Genomic DNA, 16664 nt, shown 5'->3' with positions numbered 1-16664 from the left:
CTTTCGAATACAAATTCACTGATATAATTTTTGCTCCCGCCACAATCGGTCTTCGTAGTTAAATTTATGGTCAAAGTTGAAGCACGGAGATAGAGAAAGCACTACATTGTAGAATGGAGGGAGTACATTTTAGTAGGGATTGATCAGTAGTTCAGATGTGATGGTATAAGTATCATAGTATAAATTACTCAGTCAGTGACGGCTGACACAATAGTACTTCTTACTACCTCGTATCCATAAATCAGGACAAAAGGGAACATCTATTACAAACAATTGGTAGCACAGTTTCTGTAACACAATTGTTCATGTTGCTACACTTGACTTCTTATCAAACAGAGCAAATGGCACATCAAAATCAGATGCCCGAATGACCTTGTCCATTCCGGGCAGGTCGAAAAGCTCAATCAACACAGAGGTGGGTGTCGTCATGGCAGCAGTACCATTGGTTGTGTGCTGCCCTTTGGACGTAGGTGAGGAGCCTTGGGGGATCAGCCAGAACATGGCATGGACGGTGGCATCGGTCCCGCCACCCTCGGATGGCGGCTGCATCGTCGGAGAGGTGGTGTTCACAGGGAGAAGACCAAGGTGCTGCCTCTGGATTCCTGCGTGAGCGTCACCAACAGGCAACAGGCATGGTGGGGGCGCCGGTTCTCGCCTGAATCTCCAGTGGTAAGGCCGACGGGCAGCATGATCGCGACCGCCCTGCTTGCTTACATTGTACCTCCTGCACCTGCCATATGTATGAGGATTAATTCAACTATAAAGATTTCAGAACTCCCAATGTGGTTAGATATATGTGGATAAGACTGTTGGGTTGAACAAAACAATTAATCTGTAGATAAGACTCAACACACAATGACCTCTTGACCAATTTGAGAGCATGAGCTGACATAGATCGATTCAGTAAGAGCTGGCTACATAGCAAACTGGCCTGGTTAATTTGAAGAGGAATTCTCAGTTATTAGTATGCAATAGACAATATCAGGAAATTATGATCAACCTTCTAAACAAGAAGATGAGGCAATATTTATGTTTGAGATATCTAGCTCCGTCGCCATGTCAGCTGGAGCTGGTGGTATTTGGGATAGTGCTAGCAAAGTATCAGCAAGCACTTAGTCCTTCGTGAAAAAATTCGATGACTACAAGAACCCATAGTTCACTTGCAACTTTAAGTCCTGTATTAGAACAAAGTAAAAGAGCATTTTTTAGACAGAAGATACATGCCAATGGCTTAAGAGAACATCTGAACCGTGGATGTCCCAAGAGTAGAAACACCAACATCAATAGTATATTCAGGGACAAGCTAAGTTAGATTTTTTGTTAAAAACTATTAGTCACAGATGCTCCTATGCAATCTGCAAATCAATACGTAAAGATGGAAAGAGAAAGGGACAAACTATCCCTTTTCTTAGTTGTATGAGACATCAAATGCAGTGATTAGCACATCGATCTTAATTTCCTAGGAACTGGTAGGTCCACATCATCACAGCCCTCAGTCACCTTTAAATATGTAAAATGATAAATAAATTGAACACTTCTGAAGTATTAACATTAATACAGATAATGACAGCACGGTAACATAATACCATGCCAATGAACTGGGAAAGGGGTAAAAGAACTAAAAATGCCCAGCGCAATCAGTTACTTGTTGGGGGCAAATGCGCAGTAATCTTTCAGAATAAGCTTTACCACGTCCCTTTATTATGGTCATTGAGATCCTTAAAATTGCAGGATAAATATATTGTACTCCCTCCATCCCATAATGTAAGACGTTTTTTGACACTAGTGTAGTACTTCACTATTTTTTTCTGCTAAGATCAATCACCTTCATATGATCTGAGACATTTCATTCTCTCGGTTTATGTATGATGTCAACACTACAGATATCAGGTCAAACAACTCGAAGAATGAAACTGCTAACTGACTTGAGCATAAGTCTCATTGCCTCCCGAACCATCTAGAGGACTTGGCCCAGCTTAAAAAACTACTCCCTCCGTCCCATAATATAAGAGCATTTTTTACACTAGTGTAGTGTCAAAAACGCTCTTATATTATGGGAGTGCACTGCAAAATGTTTCGCACATCTTATACACTACCAGTTTAATGAGCAGAGAGTCAAACGGCCAGTAGTTCCTTAAGAGCAGAAATAGAACCAGAACCTCCTGTTTTCCTCTCAAGTGCTGGCAATACATCATTCCTGGTGTTTTCAGAGTATCCAAAAAAGTTTGGATTGCCACCCAAACCATCTTCGTTCACATCAAATAAATCAGTATTTGGACCAGACAACATGTATTTATCTACAAGTAAATTTGCCACATCAAATCAGTATAAAATGTTTTCAACATAACAGTTTCCTAGACGATGAGCACAACAACACTATATATATCTGTCTTTAACTTAGAAAAAAATGAAACAAAGCTCTATCAAGAGATTGTCAGAAAAAAACTAAAAGGCAAATCATGTTGAAGTTATGACAGGAATATCCAGCACATCAGGTGCCAACTCATGTAACTCTTAATGTTCCGCATAAAGGCATAATACTAAATGGCATCCAACTAACACATTGCTTGTGAAATATGGATGTACTGGTGTGTTCTCAAAATTACTTATGGGAATAGTGGAAATTTGCTATACAGTTATCTGTAAATTTCTTGTCAAAATCAGAATACAACAGTAATTTCACTGAAAAAACAGGAGGACGTCGCAGGAATCAGACTGATTATGAATAAATATTGCATGGAAACAGCCAAGTTTTTACAGAGTACAACAGAAAATCACACAAATAATGCAAACAACACATCATGAGTTCCCAGAGAGAAACTTGTAACCATAGTTTGTGATAGGATCATGCATAGCAAACTTACATATTTATTCACATGCAAATTGTATGTTTGAGAATCCAAAGTCTTGATTTTGGCTTGTATTGTACTCTCGGAACCCTCAGCAAAATGTGACATTTCTGCATCTGAAGAATTACACTCCATAATCTCCTGCAATGACAAAAACATAATTATTAGAAACATCAGCTGACAGTTTGGCCATGCAAGGTGTGAGTTTATTCATCCAATGAACCAGTAGAACGGAATCAAGCAAGATCCTTTCACATGTAGACTTGGACATGCACTGGAAAAATCATGCAGCAAGTACCCATCAAGAAATAGTCATCATTATATTCTTATAGTATCAAATCTAATTCCAAGATAGATGGTGCTAAAAAGAGAAAAATCAACTCCACATAATAGAGCATATATGCTTTCAGTAAACATGTGAACAATCCAAATTTAAAATGAATCTCTTGATTACATACCATATTATCTTATATCCGCGAAAACTAAACTGGAGAGTTTAGTACATGATATAAATGCTGAGCTACTGGAGGCAGAGGATTTCTAGAGGCCCTCAAAGACTTAATTTTTGAAAATAATGCTATGGTGGTTGCAAATGTTGTTGCTGCTCTTGCAGAGATTCAACGCAGCAGTGTTCATCCGATCTTTGAGATTACAAAGATATACATTGACAAAGCTTCTGACTGCTCTGAATGGATGAACAGAGTATGATGTAGTTCTTGCTATTGGGTTCTTAACTGCTTATCATGTTTGATAAATTTGTAGGTGGGGACAATTCTTGATTCCCTGTCAAGGTACAAAGCAGCAGATGCAGGGAACGCAGAAAATATAGTCGAACAAGTTACACCCCGTCTTCAACATGTAAAAGGTGTAGTTGTTCTTGGTACATTAGCCTGATTCACATGAACCATTAGCTGATGCTCATCCGTGCTAGTGAAAAAAAACCCAAGCCTTTCTTTGAGCAATACAAATTAATTATTATGGGATATACCAATTCTGTGTCAAGCTCCTCAACATAAATTTGCAACGTGTAGATAGAAGATGAAATAATAAGCAACATAGAATAGTTTAATTGTAAATTCAGGTGTCTCCAGACAGGTCTGAGGAAATTGTCTACCTTCCATTGACAAAGAATAGATTCTTGTGAGCTTCCACTGGAAAATTTATCTAGAATAGGACTAGCATCTTAAATCATGTCAAGTTGAAGTATTGATACTGCTCATAATCTTAGACACACTTGTACTGTTTGCACAAATCTTCGCTTTGGAACTTGATGGTGTAGTCCAGAGATGACTGACAACTTCCTCAATTAGCTGAACATCGTCGATTCAGAAGTGAGCAAAAAATACATGCAGGAGTGACAACGAATGACTTTGCAAATATCAAACTGCAGATACCTTCTTTCAGGTCCGCTCGGCATTCCCTGAAGAAATGGTTGGCCAGTAGCACAAGTTTAGGTCCTAGTTTTCTGTACAGTCAATTCTGAAGGCAAGGAAATGTTGCAAGATACATACTTCTGCTTGGCAATGATCGGAAGCCATGTAACAATCAGTTCGTAGAACAGCTCGATAATCTCATTTGCCGCCATAGTGTTTTGTTCTCTAATTAGCTATCTCTCTTTTCAATACAGCGTTTTCTCAAAAAAAAACATGCTTGGCCTGAAATACACCAAATAACTTGATTCGAGATATGGTCAACAGTGTTTTTCTCATGTTCGGTACCATGCGCATATCCTTTTCTTAAATACATAAATATGCACATTTTTTAATTTAGAAAGGCCAATAACCAAATAAGATGCACATTTTTTTAATTCAATGTTGGATTGGATGCAAATGTAGAAACAACCTTTTCTCTTATATGAAGAAAAGTTTAACAGCAACCTGATTGTCAGGAATTAACTATAGGAAGTGTAGATTATATAAATAATGCAAAAATCCTCACGGTAGATAAAACTCTCCGAGTACTAAAAGATGTGGCATGCCAGTAGGATAACACTTTAGAAATTGCCATGCCTCAATGGCCAACATACACTGAAAAATTCTCCACGCCTCTACAAGCAGAGGCACACATCACATAAGGGGATAAGAAAGGGGATTCGCTCCTCCATGGCTGAAGAAGGGCTAGGGGGGCTGCTCCACTAACAGAGGTATATATTCTCCTGCAACAGAGAATAGAGGGATCTTTCTGAACAGAGGACCAACTCCAAATTAAACACACACGCAGAAGTGATGGAGAGGGCACCTTGTCCATTGCGTCGGCACAAGGGTAAGAGCCGCCTCAAGCAGCTTGAACCAGCATCAGAGCGCTCGCGCCACCGTGGCCATGAGGGAGGGGGAGGAACCAAGGCGGTTGTGAATGGTGATTGGGAAAGGAGGACGATTCATTTCTCTCTTTTTTTTTCTCTCCTTCAGTTTTTTTTTCACCTCACACGGTAAAAGGGCGCCCTTTGTGCGACAGTTTAACTGTGTTTCTAGGGACAATGGGAAGTCGTGTAATACTTAAGAAATCAACTGTTCATGGTAATATTTCTCTTAGTTTCTTTAGAAACCAAGGATATGGTAATGTGAAAAACCTTACTTTTTTACTTAATTCACATGAACCAATCATAGATGATGTTCTTACGGGGTTTTGGTGATGTACTTGAGTGATCCTAAAGAAGCAAGCATCTAGAACATTTCCATTATGTCAAGTGTTTATTTTGGGCCATAGTTCAATCCAGTAAGTTTAGTTGATCTCCTTTGATTTTTAATTTAGTTTTATGTACCAGTTTGCTTCAGTTAATTTATTTAATCTCCTCCTGCACTACAATTCCTTCATTGATCTCTCATACGTTTAGCCAGTTCAGTTTGATAGTTCAATTGAACTCCTTTGCCACCTGCACTACATTAAACTGATTTCCAATTGACAGATATGCTCACAAATGGACAGCATCAATGATATGCTCTCAGTACAACCCAGATCAGAGTATTGTGCTCACAAGACAAGCATAAATGATCCATTTTAGTTCTATTTCCGGTCCTGACTACTTCTTATTTCATGGCAGAACATAACTTATTGCAGACAAACAAATTGCAAGCTGTTATGATTGTGAAATAAGAACTTCAAGTAGTGAAATTTATCAGCGTAGATAACCAAACCAGCAACTGCAAAAATATCATTACATCACCTCTATTTCAACAACATGAAATACATTTTATGGACTGATTTATAGAAACCAATGCTTCAAAACAGAGCAACGCCACTCACAGAAAAGGAGTAGACAGGTTGTACTGTTGTCTGATACAGTCCACAAAAACTGAACAGAACAGTGCTCCAGAGTTTTCTACCTGAAATGCGGTTGGCGTCTAAGCTGAGTTTAACTAGCAAATGGAAATGCAAGTTTCCATCAAACATAAAAACCAACACTCTGACAGGCTAATACTTTGATTCTATGGGAGATATCAGTGCTGGACAGTCACATCTAAAGTAAATTAAAGATTAGATAGATATTTTATGTTCCATAAGATTCTTTCAAGAATCAAAAAACAAAATCTCAGTGAAAACAAAGGAAACAACATAATAATACACATCGAAACCAGAAGAAATATTCTAAGATTCCACTATAATTACAGACAACATAATGCAACAAAAACAGAAACAGAGATTAAACTTGAATTTGGGGGCGAGCGTAACCCAAGATCCATCTGGACGGATTTGTGCTCTAAGCACCACCTGAATACATCTCAGGAGCGTTGTAAACATGGATGCAAGAACAGCAGCCAAACTTTGAAACAGCGCTCCACACATAAAACAAGATAAGACAATCAAACGGAAGACAACAAAGCAAGGATATTAATAAGGCTCAGACATCCAAGGAAGGAATTAGCAGCATTAGCTCTCAAGCCTGGCTGGGCGAAAGTTCTTAGGCGGCATCTGCGAATGTTTTGAGAAACAAGCCTTAAATTTATCATCATCACCGTAACTTATCCCCAAAACTGACCAAATCATATTGACTAGAACTTGTCAGACACTACAAAAATATATCAACCACAATAACCAGATCTGGAGAGTGTATACCAACCAGCCACTACAAAAATATATCAACCACAATAACCAGCTCTGGAGAGTGTATACCAACCAAAATAGACTCAGGTTTCCTATCACACAGAACAGATTAAACAATTACAACAGAATCCCTCAGAGACCCATTTAAAATCAGGTACACAGATGAACCAAACCAGTTGCAAATGGATATTCCAGCCCTGACCAAACCACAAAGGTTATAGCCAAAGGAGGACACATGCAGTGGTGAGTAACAGCTGTTGTTTACTGTGTCATACGGCACTTCCTGGTCTAAGAATCTTCACTGGGATAATATAAGCTGAAAAAAATAACAATACAATTAAATAATAAAAAATATTGAGCTCTCGCTTTATGCCTCAGAAAGCCGCAAAAATATCGTCATTCAGAATCAGACGGTAATTCCAACATAAAGCTAATCATCATAGGCTTGAATTAAATTACAGGTCACTAGTGTGAAAGAAAAGGCTGCACACTAGCCAACAACACAAAACTAAGATAGTGCCCAAGAAATATAGCGTATCATCAGAACATAAAAGCCTTCTCATCCACAGGAAATCAGCACTGTGTCAGAAGGTGTCCTAAGATAGAATAAGTTTTCATCACATGACACTGACAACATCAAGAAGAAAATAAATAATAAAAAACTGATCTCTAATGGATTCAGTTGCGAAGATGACATAACAGCCAACTCATGTCAACCCCTCAAGATCAAGTGTTATTATGCATCAATAAACCCTCGCAATACAAACAGATCATCTAAATTGAAAAGCAAAAATAACAACCAAAAAGATTGGAGATGTAGTTGCTCAGTGGTGGCAATTTTTAATTGGTTCGATTGTGCCAGCAATGTCGTCAATGCTTTCAGAAGAGGGAGCTTGTTTTCCTCATCACAACCACTCCAAAAGGAAACAAACAATGAACCGCACATTAAAAATAAAGGAAATCAGATGGCTCAGTTCAGCGGGATAATCGGCATACAAATCAACTCTTGAGAGAAAACCTGTGATTTGGTCTGTTGAGCTTGAATATTTGCAAATCGTCACTGCCATCACTAGGAATTTAAGTAAAGAAAATCAAACAACTGTTCAAACTTAGATTTGCCAGGTCAGATTAAGTAGTATGTCAATCAGCACAGACCAACCTAAGCGGACCCTAAGACTGGGGCGACAAATTTGAAATCATCATCCTCATAACTACAACAAAGCCGACCTAAGACTGGGCCACATCTCTTCTAGGCTAACGGCTGCGCAGCTACAAATCTCTTTTGCTTGCTTCCAACTGCTACCGGGTGCCACATTACAAGTTGTATGAATGAAAAAGAAATGCAATCAACTCCTCAAACAAAGAAACTGAAGCCACGGGAGAACCTAAATCACCAACAAACTGAAGAAACAGAAGAGGCATCAGATAACATATGAATGCACCATTACACACAGAGTGTCTCAGACGACCGTCGTGAGTTGCATATGGTTTCTCATCATGTGCACACCACAGTATTAATCAAATTTGAATTGACACTGAAATTTCCATTCGAAATATGCCAATGAAAATACTAATAAAGATAAAGGGCCGTTAAGAAAACATAAGAGATATTTTTGAAGTGGATGGATCAGATTTCTGGCTTGGAATCCTCTGATAAAGGATAACATTTGCGCACAGTACAATCATTGTCGATCAGCTGGGGAAAGGATCCTCACTTCCATCCGAATAATTCTGAACACTATCTCTAAACAGAAACTAAAAAGAAGAAAAACATATAAAACCAAATAGAACTACAGTAGAGAAAGATATCAAATCACCAAATCATCAGTAAGTCGATTCAATCAAATAAGCAGAGTAGAGTGACATATTAATTATAATTAGGATATGTATGTAAGAGCCACGGCGCCCTTTGGAGAGACACATCCTAGGACACAAAGTAGGTAGCTCAGGATACAACAGGTTAATGTTGCTTCAAGGGAACGAGTCCACTGGAAACCGATCAGACTGATCCTCCCAATGACCAGATGACGAAGCACAGAAAATTCAAAGAAATATCAGAAACGAAACAAAAAATATCAAAAGAAACAATGAAGTAAACAGCTAGTATTGCCCAGAGAGGAAAAAAGTTGATCATAGAAAACAAAACGTCAAACGTGCCTTGGATCTCAGTAGGTAATGCTTTCCTCATTACTTAGAAGTTCGAGAAAGATAACGCAGTAAACAATAACATCAGGGATCCACGACTTGAAGCAACGCAAATCCACGGGGGAAAAGAGGCAGACAGATCTAAACAAAAGCAAGAACATGAGAGCATCTCAGACTACAAATTCCCCAATGTTTTTCTTCACTGCCGAGACTCAAAGTGCAAGGATGAGTTAAGTGGATGTAACATCACGGATGCTCCCGAGAACAAAACAAATACGGCAGATGCAATCTAAATCTCGCGGCAAGGAACCAGAAGTAGGAAAATAAAGGGGCGGATAGCGTGGAGAAGAAGCAGCGTATGCGTAACTCGCCGGGTTCGGATGCCGCCGACGGCGACGGCGGATCCGGTCGTCACCTGATGCGAACGGATCGGTGGCTCGGCGATGACGGCGGCTGGGTGGCTCTCTCTGAGGTTATAAAGGAGGCGTCCTAACCCTAAACGTCGGGGTAGCCGGACTACAGGCGGTACGTGATGGGCCTGGGAGTCTTAGCGGGCTTATGCTGGAACTGTAATGGGCTGTTATTCTCTTGGGCTAACCGGCCAGATTTAGGGCTGGAAGTTAAAATAATTACATTCTCTCAAAAAAAAGTTAAAAATAATTATAAAATTTCAGAAACATATATGTGTACCCCTAAAAAAGAAACATATATTTGTGCTAAAAATATATAAATTTCATATTTTTTCTAGGAGGATTTTGGAAAATTTATGTATATTTATGGTACTACAATAAATCGGCGACTAGAAGCAACTGCATATCATAGTTTATCACCATTTTTTTGTTTCTCTAAGTTTTAAAAAAAAATCATATTGTAGTTGTATACTCTGTCCCAAGCGCATCCAAGAATTTATCCAACTTGTGCTTCCATCTAAAGATATGATGACGGACAGTTTATAGTTCAAGGAAAAAAGAGGATGTTCAAATTTCAAGGGGTGATATATTTTAAAAAATAAATATAACTAAATTTCCTCTTCTAAAAGTACTAGCAAGTTACACGTGCCACACGAGAGTGAAGTGCGACCACGTAAATGTACCACATTATAGCAGGCAAACATATACATTTCGGGTCACACACACAAATGAATTTAATATGTAGATTTAAATCGCATCTCCCATCTCATTCAAAATCAAATTATAACTACATAATATTTGATGATTGTGCAGTATATGCTACACAAAATTAGCTCCAATGAATGAAATATATAAGAACAATTGATTACTCCATTTGCAAAGAAAATTGGGTTTGGGAAAGATGCCACATTGGCTTTGAACCAAAACAGAACAAGTTCAAGTCAAAAAACGTCAATTCTTTTGGAAGAGCAAAACTTGTGAGAGCTAAAGTATAGAAGAGTCTAGAACAAATGAGAAGTGTGTGTGTTATGTGCATATTGTACAACGTAAATGATAGAATGAACATGAATGGTGATGCTTTTATCATAGAAAAACCTTGAAGAATTGAAGTATGGAAGAGTTAGAACAAAGGAGAATTGCCTTTTGTTTTCATGATTGTGCATATAAGCACAGGTGTGGAATATTCTAGATTAGTATACGTGGCAAAATCCAATGTGGTGGGAAGAATATCCAATGGCCAAGAGCACTCGGATTTGCCACCTCTCAACCGTTGGATCAACTTCATCCAACAATCAATACTCAAAGTTATTCATATACTATATAGTGGTATAGATATTCCATCAATGCCTTCTAAGCTCGTGTATCTTCAGACATTTTACAAGATAAAGAGTGGCCATCAACCCTCAACGTCCAATAAATGACACATGTTTGACACTGCACACATGATAAAATAACAATAATTGTGAAGTTATACATCTATGAATTAGCTAGTGAAATAATACTCCATCATGGAGCTGGTCGCGCCCAACCATAATACAACAGTGGCGGGGTTTTAAGAGGCACTCTAAATGATATTCCTCAGTCCCATGATATAAGATGTCAGTACATCCAGGATACTCATATGATGTAATAACGTTTTATATTACCCCCAAAAAAACAAACAGCTTATATTATGGAATGGATGGAGTATCACATAAGAACTTCTCTGATGGTCCGGCAATGACGGTCGGGTGGCACGTGATGGGCCTGGGAGTCTAGCAGGCTTACGCTGGAACCGAATGGCTTGTTGTTCTTTTGGGCAAACTGATCAGATTTAAGGTTGGAAGTTTATAAAATAATTACAAATTTCCCTCTTCTCAGGAACAATAGATTCATACTGAAAATATAAGATTTTCATTTTTTGCATGGAGGATTTTGGAAAAAATTATGTATATTTTGTTGCACCATGGATGGGTTTAGGCCCATATAAGACACTAATCCCTGGTTAATCTTGAGGCTCATGTATGAGATGGCAGGTGATGGGAAGTTTAGTCCCACCTTACTAGTTGAGGAGAGTTGAGACCCCTTTATAAGGACTGCTCTACCACTTGCCATTGGGGGCTTGGAAAGAGGAGTGGTACACGTGCGCTCCTCCTCCTCCGCCGCCCGCCTCGCCACGCCTCGACGCGCGCGCACGCCGCGGGTTGCGGGAACGAGCCGAAGCTTATTTTTGCCGCTATATGTGCTGCTCATAGAAGGTTCGAGTCTATGTTATGTACGTGCTAGTATGCTTAGGTATCGCTATGAGATGCATACTGTTTACTCGTGGATAAGTCTAATAAAAAAAGTGTTAATATTTCCAACAATCCAAAAACCTTATTTTAGGCACTTTTCGATTCAAGGCTTTGCTGCTACTCTGAAACCGAAAAAGTTTACCAGGACGCATTTTAAGCGTTGGCAGACTAGGACCACCTTGTGGCTCACAACGATGAACGTGTTCTGAGTTGGTGGTGTGTCCCTCATAGAAACGATTGCTCCTGAACAGGAGAAGGCGTTTAGAGAGGCAACCACAATCTTTCTGGAAGCAGTTCTGAGTGTGATTGGAGACAAGTTGGTTGACGCCTATATTCATATGGGTGTTGCCAAAAACTTGTGGGATGCGCTCGAAGTCAAATTCGGCGCAACTGATGCTGGCAGTGAGCTGTATGCCATGGAGCAGTTCCATGATTACAGGATGGTTGATAACCGTTCTGTATTGGACCAGGCTCATGAGATACAGTGCATTGCTAAGGAGCTGGAGCTCCTGAAGTGTGAGTTACCGGACATGTTTGTCGCGGGTTGCATTATTGTAAAACTCCCCTCCTAGTTGGAGGAACTTTGCTACTTCTCTCAAACACTTGAGACGTGAATTCTCTGTTGAGGATGTCATTGGTCATCTCAGTGTTGAGCAGAACTCGAGAGCAAAGGACTCGCACGTGAAAGGGGCAGAGGGTTCTTCTAGCGCCAATGTGGTGCAAAAGAATTTCCACAAGTTCAAGGGAAAGAACTCTGTCCAACAGAATACTACCTTTAAGAAGAAGGGTAAGAAGAAAGACAAAAAGAGAGATGGCTGCTTTACTTGTGGTTCAGATGAACATTGGGCAAACAAGTATAAGAAGCCAGCACAGGACTCCAAGTCTGCAAATGTTACTCTGAGCAACAATGATGCGACATCTGGGTATGGTAATCTGTTTACCATACTTTCAGTCTGTCAGTCTACCGATTGGTGGATTGACATTGGGGCCAATATTCATGTGTGTGCTGATGTGTCTTTGTTTTCTTCCTACCAGGTCGCACGAGATTGTTCCGTCCTGATGGGGAATGGCTCGCATGCTTCTGTTCATGGTGTTGGCACGGTAGATCTGAAGTTTACTTCGAGAAAGATCGTGCAACTGAAGAACGTGCAGCATGTCCCCGCCATAAAGAAGAATCTCGTTAGTGGCTCCCTTCTATGTAAAGAAGGGTTTAAGTTAGTATTTGAGTCTAACAAAGTAGTCGTATCTCGGTATGGACTATTTGTTGGAAAAGGATATGATTGTGGTGGTTTGTTCTGCCTTTCCATGGAGGATTTCTGTAAAAAAGTCGTGAACCAAATTCATTCTAATGTGAACGAATCTGAGGTTTGGCATTCATGTCTTTGTCACATAAATTTCGGTTGTATGACGCGGCTAGCTAAGATGGATTTAATCCCGAGTTTCACTTTAGCCAAAGGCTCTACGTGCCATGCGTGTGTGCATGCTAAGCAACCTCGTAAGCCTCACAAGACTGCGAAGGAGAGACACCCGGCACCTCTAGAGCTCATACATTCAGATCTCTATGAGATGAATGGTGAGTTGACTAAAGGTGGAAAGAAATACTTCATGACTCTGATTGATGATTCCACTAGATTCTGCTATGTGTATTTGTTAAATACTAAGAATGAGGCTCTACACTACTTTAAAGTCTATAAGGCTGAAGTTGAGAACCAACTTGAGAAGAAAATAAAACGAGTCCGGTCTGATCGTGGTGGAGAGTACTTTTCTAATGAGTTTGATTTATTCTGTGCGGAACATGGTATTATTCATGAGAGGACGCCTCCCTGCTCACCCCAGTCAAATGGGGTTGCCGAATGGAAAACCGTACTCTAACTGATTTGGTTAACGTCATGTTAGATACATCGGGTTTATCTAAGGCATGGTGGGGGAGGCTGTATTGACATCTTATCATGTCCTGAATAAAGTTCCCACAAAGGATAATGAGACTACTCCCTATGAGCAATGGGAAAAGAAAAGAACTACACTCTCTTACTTGCGCACTTGGGGCTGTTTGGCGAAAGTCAATGTGCCGATAATCAAAAAGCGCAAGTTGGGACCAAAGATCATGGACTGTGTTTTTCTTGGCTATGCCAAGCATAGCGTTGGCTATAGATTTCTAATGGTGAAATCTGAGGTACCTGACCAGAAGGTCGGTACAATTATAGCGTCTAGGGATGCTACATTCTTTGAGGATATTTTCTCCATGAAAGATATGCAAAGCAATTCTAGACTGAAATCTGATGAGACTCATGAACCTGCTATTCTGATGGAATATTATGAACATAAAAGTGATAAGAGTTCCGCGGAGGATGACGAGGAAGCTCCTGTTAGGAGCAAGAGACAGAGGACTGCAAAGTCCTTTGGTGATGATTTCCTCGTGTACCTCGTGGATGATGATACTCCCAGTACCATTTCAGAAGCTTATGCATCTCCGGATACTGACTACTGGAAGGATGCGGTCCGTAGTGAGATGAATTCCATCTTGGCTAACAGGACATGGGAGATCACTGATCGTCCTTATGGTTGTCGACCATTAGGATGTAAGTGGGTGTTCAAAAGGAAGCTTATGTAACACCACGGATGTAATTTACCTTATATGTACTTCAACTCTTGTCGTTTCCGGCGCCAAGTTATTTTATTTCCTCGTTGCCGGGTTTTTGTCTCGTGTGTGTTTTGTCTTTGTCATGCATCTCATATCATATCATCATGTGCATTGCATTTGCATACGTGTTCGTCTCATGCATTCGAGCATTTTCCCCGTTGTCCGTTTTGCATTCCGGCGCTCCTATGTCCTCCGGTGGTCCTTTCTACATATTTTCATGTGTGGGGGTTAAACATTTCCGGATTGGACCGAGACTTGCCATGCGGCCTTGGTTTACTACCGGTAGACCGCCTGTCAAGTTTCGTGCCATTTGGACTTCGTTTGATACTCCAACGGTTAACCGAGGGACCGAAAAGGCCTCGTGTGTGTTGCAGCCCAACACCCTTCCAATTTGGCCAAAACCCATCAAAAACCCATCCATCGTCTAGAGCGTTCGATCATGATCGCTTGGCCGAAAACCGCACTCCATTTGGAGCTTCCTAGCCCCCTCTACCTCTATAAATAGCCTCCCCTCCGAAAATCCTGGATCTCTTTTGTCCCCCTAACCCTAAATTCACTCGCGCGCCGCCGGACATTGTCGGATCCGGCCGGACGTTTTTCTGCCGCCGACCGCAACCACTGAGAGGCCGCCACATGGCCGGCCGCCTCCTCCCGCCAGGCCCGAGGAGGGCCCTCGGAGCCCATCCGGTCAGCCTCGCCTCTCCTCCACGCCCGCGCCGCCCGAGCACGTCGCCGGCTCCGCCGCCCGGCGCCCTGTCACCGCCTCGTCGCCGGGGGCCGCCACTCCGGCTCGCCGCCCAGCTCGCGCCTCCACCGCACCGGCGCCGCCGACCCAGCTCCAGCGACGTCCGACTTCCTCGCCAGCTGCCTCGTCCTCTCCCTCGTCTCCGGCGAACCTCGAGCGCCGCGCTACTACAGTAACGGCTGGATCCACATCTGGATCTGGGAGATCGGTTGACTTTTCGTCCCTAAATCCTAGCATTTTTGCTATCTTTGTCATGCCATAACTCTATCATCGTAGCTCCGATTCGTGCGTGTAGCATATCAAAATGTTCGTCTCGACGACTACATCATTTCATCACATTGCATCATTTTCATTTGATCTCATCTTGATGCCCGAAATGCTGTTGGAAGAGGGCTATGTGAGGAATATTTCAGATCTGTTTCAGGAAATGGCCTTTTATCATTTTTGCCATGATTAATGTGTGCATGCTATGATCCTGAGCTCTACATGTGTTTTGTAGAATGCCATGTTATCTTTACAGAGGTGCTTGCCATGTATTTTTGTGATCTTTGTGGTGACTAGGACAAGCATGCAAAGTAGCTTACTCAATGATACTGATTTCAGGGACTTAGAATTTCACTAAGTCCTTGTCCTGTTTTTGCTTTTATCCCATATGTTCATGTTGTTTCCTAGTGATCCGTGCCTCTTTTGAGGATGATCAGTAAGGATGTTTTGTTAATATTGTGGTGCTCTATCCATCCATGTCTTTGTTTGCATTTATGGAGCATCCTAACTTGAGTCAATCGAGCTCTACTTTTGATATAAAATGATCCTGCCAGATTGTTGACATGTTTAGCGATTTTGCCGAGGATGTTGCTATTGATCCGTGCATGCTATGTTGTTGTTCTTGCCATGTCTAGCTCCTATGCCATGCCTTCTTGATGTATGTATGCTTAGTTTGTCATGCCATGCTCTGTAGTGAGTGCATCGAGCTCGTAAACATGCCTACTTGTCAAATCTGTTTTGTATGCTCCAGTTTTTCACCAAGTCTGAATCTGTTTATGTTTTTGCTATGTTCACATGCTTGCAATTGTATTGTCGGATCCCTTTTGGCTCAAGGTCACTAAGGGACTTTTGTTAAGTGCTTAGAGTAGCTTCATGCCATGCCTTGCTTTGCCATGTTAAGTTCCTGTAGCATATAGCTTCATGCTCTAAAGATTACTTCCTGCTGATAAATTCCAGACTTGTGTTAATTTAACTAAGTCTGAAACCTGTTATCATTTGTACTTTTGCCATGCTTGTTTGAACCTGTTAATGGATGAATTAGCCGTAGTTTAGTGTTCATCTTTTGTCAAGCTTCATGAGTGGATCCCTGCGATGTATTTTGTTTTTATATTTGAGTGATGTAGCATATTTATCTTGATGCATTTAGATGGCTACTTGCTGATTATCGCAGACCGGTGCCATATTTGTTTTGCTTGCCATTTCTAAACCGTGCATTCGATTCCGGTGATCTTTATATCGATTTCAACCGAAATCACCTCACCATTTCAGTGGCACTCTTGGATTTCCAAGTTGAGG

General features: G+C 40.8%; 1 long non-coding RNA gene and 11 other non-coding genes across 17 annotated transcripts; all 12 read right to left on the bottom strand.

The window, feature by feature from the left end:
• Positions 1-203: 203 nt before the first annotated feature.
• Positions 204-9527, bottom strand: LOC125532318 (uncharacterized). 6 transcript variants are annotated; one of them, XR_015604746.1, is made up of 4 exons: positions 4244-9527; positions 3964-4159; positions 1001-2990; positions 204-730 (listed from the first exon to the last, which is right to left on the bottom strand). It is a non-coding gene; the product is annotated as an uncharacterized LOC125532318 (long non-coding RNA). The 6 variants fall into 6 exon arrangements; XR_015604747.1 differs by having other exon boundaries at positions 2160-2990; positions 4244-9526; XR_015604745.1 differs by having other exon boundaries at positions 204-2297; positions 2865-2990; positions 4244-9525.
• On the bottom strand, positions 6684-6804 carry LOC125532320 (small nucleolar RNA SNORD14). Its single transcript, XR_007293989.2, has one exon. It is a non-coding gene; the product is annotated as a small nucleolar RNA SNORD14 (small nucleolar RNA).
• On the bottom strand, positions 7018-7198 carry LOC125532330 (small nucleolar RNA Z112). The gene has a single exon (XR_007293999.2). It is a non-coding gene; the product is annotated as a small nucleolar RNA Z112 (small nucleolar RNA).
• LOC125532323 (small nucleolar RNA snoR77Y) lies at positions 7257-7337 on the bottom strand. Its single transcript, XR_007293992.1, has one exon. It is a non-coding gene; the product is annotated as a small nucleolar RNA snoR77Y (small nucleolar RNA).
• LOC125532321 (small nucleolar RNA snoR31/Z110/Z27) lies at positions 7424-7519 on the bottom strand. Its single transcript, XR_007293990.2, has one exon. It is a non-coding gene; the product is annotated as a small nucleolar RNA snoR31/Z110/Z27 (small nucleolar RNA).
• LOC125532327 (small nucleolar RNA R30/Z108) lies at positions 7711-7806 on the bottom strand. Its single transcript, XR_007293996.1, has one exon. It is a non-coding gene; the product is annotated as a small nucleolar RNA R30/Z108 (small nucleolar RNA).
• On the bottom strand, positions 7855-7958 carry LOC125532322 (small nucleolar RNA Z107/R87). Its single transcript, XR_007293991.1, has one exon. It is a non-coding gene; the product is annotated as a small nucleolar RNA Z107/R87 (small nucleolar RNA).
• Positions 8011-8097, bottom strand: LOC125532324 (small nucleolar RNA U31b). Its single transcript, XR_007293993.1, has one exon. It is a non-coding gene; the product is annotated as a small nucleolar RNA U31b (small nucleolar RNA).
• On the bottom strand, positions 8307-8396 carry LOC125532329 (small nucleolar RNA Z161/Z228). The gene has a single exon (XR_007293998.1). It is a non-coding gene; the product is annotated as a small nucleolar RNA Z161/Z228 (small nucleolar RNA).
• On the bottom strand, positions 8513-8611 carry LOC125532328 (small nucleolar RNA Z103). The gene has a single exon (XR_007293997.1). It is a non-coding gene; the product is annotated as a small nucleolar RNA Z103 (small nucleolar RNA).
• On the bottom strand, positions 9048-9132 carry LOC125532326 (small nucleolar RNA snoR27). Its single transcript, XR_007293995.1, has one exon. It is a non-coding gene; the product is annotated as a small nucleolar RNA snoR27 (small nucleolar RNA).
• On the bottom strand, positions 9199-9294 carry LOC125532325 (small nucleolar RNA snoR26). The gene has a single exon (XR_007293994.1). It is a non-coding gene; the product is annotated as a small nucleolar RNA snoR26 (small nucleolar RNA).
• Positions 9528-16664: the final 7137 nt, after the last annotated feature.

This window comes from Triticum urartu, chromosome 1A, assembly GCF_056163025.1.
Source record: "Triticum urartu cultivar PI428250 chromosome 1A, HENAU_Tu73, whole genome shotgun sequence".
NCBI classification, from domain to species: Eukaryota; Viridiplantae; Streptophyta; class Magnoliopsida; order Poales; family Poaceae; genus Triticum; species Triticum urartu.
This window is presented reverse-complemented; position numbering and strand designations above follow the sequence as displayed.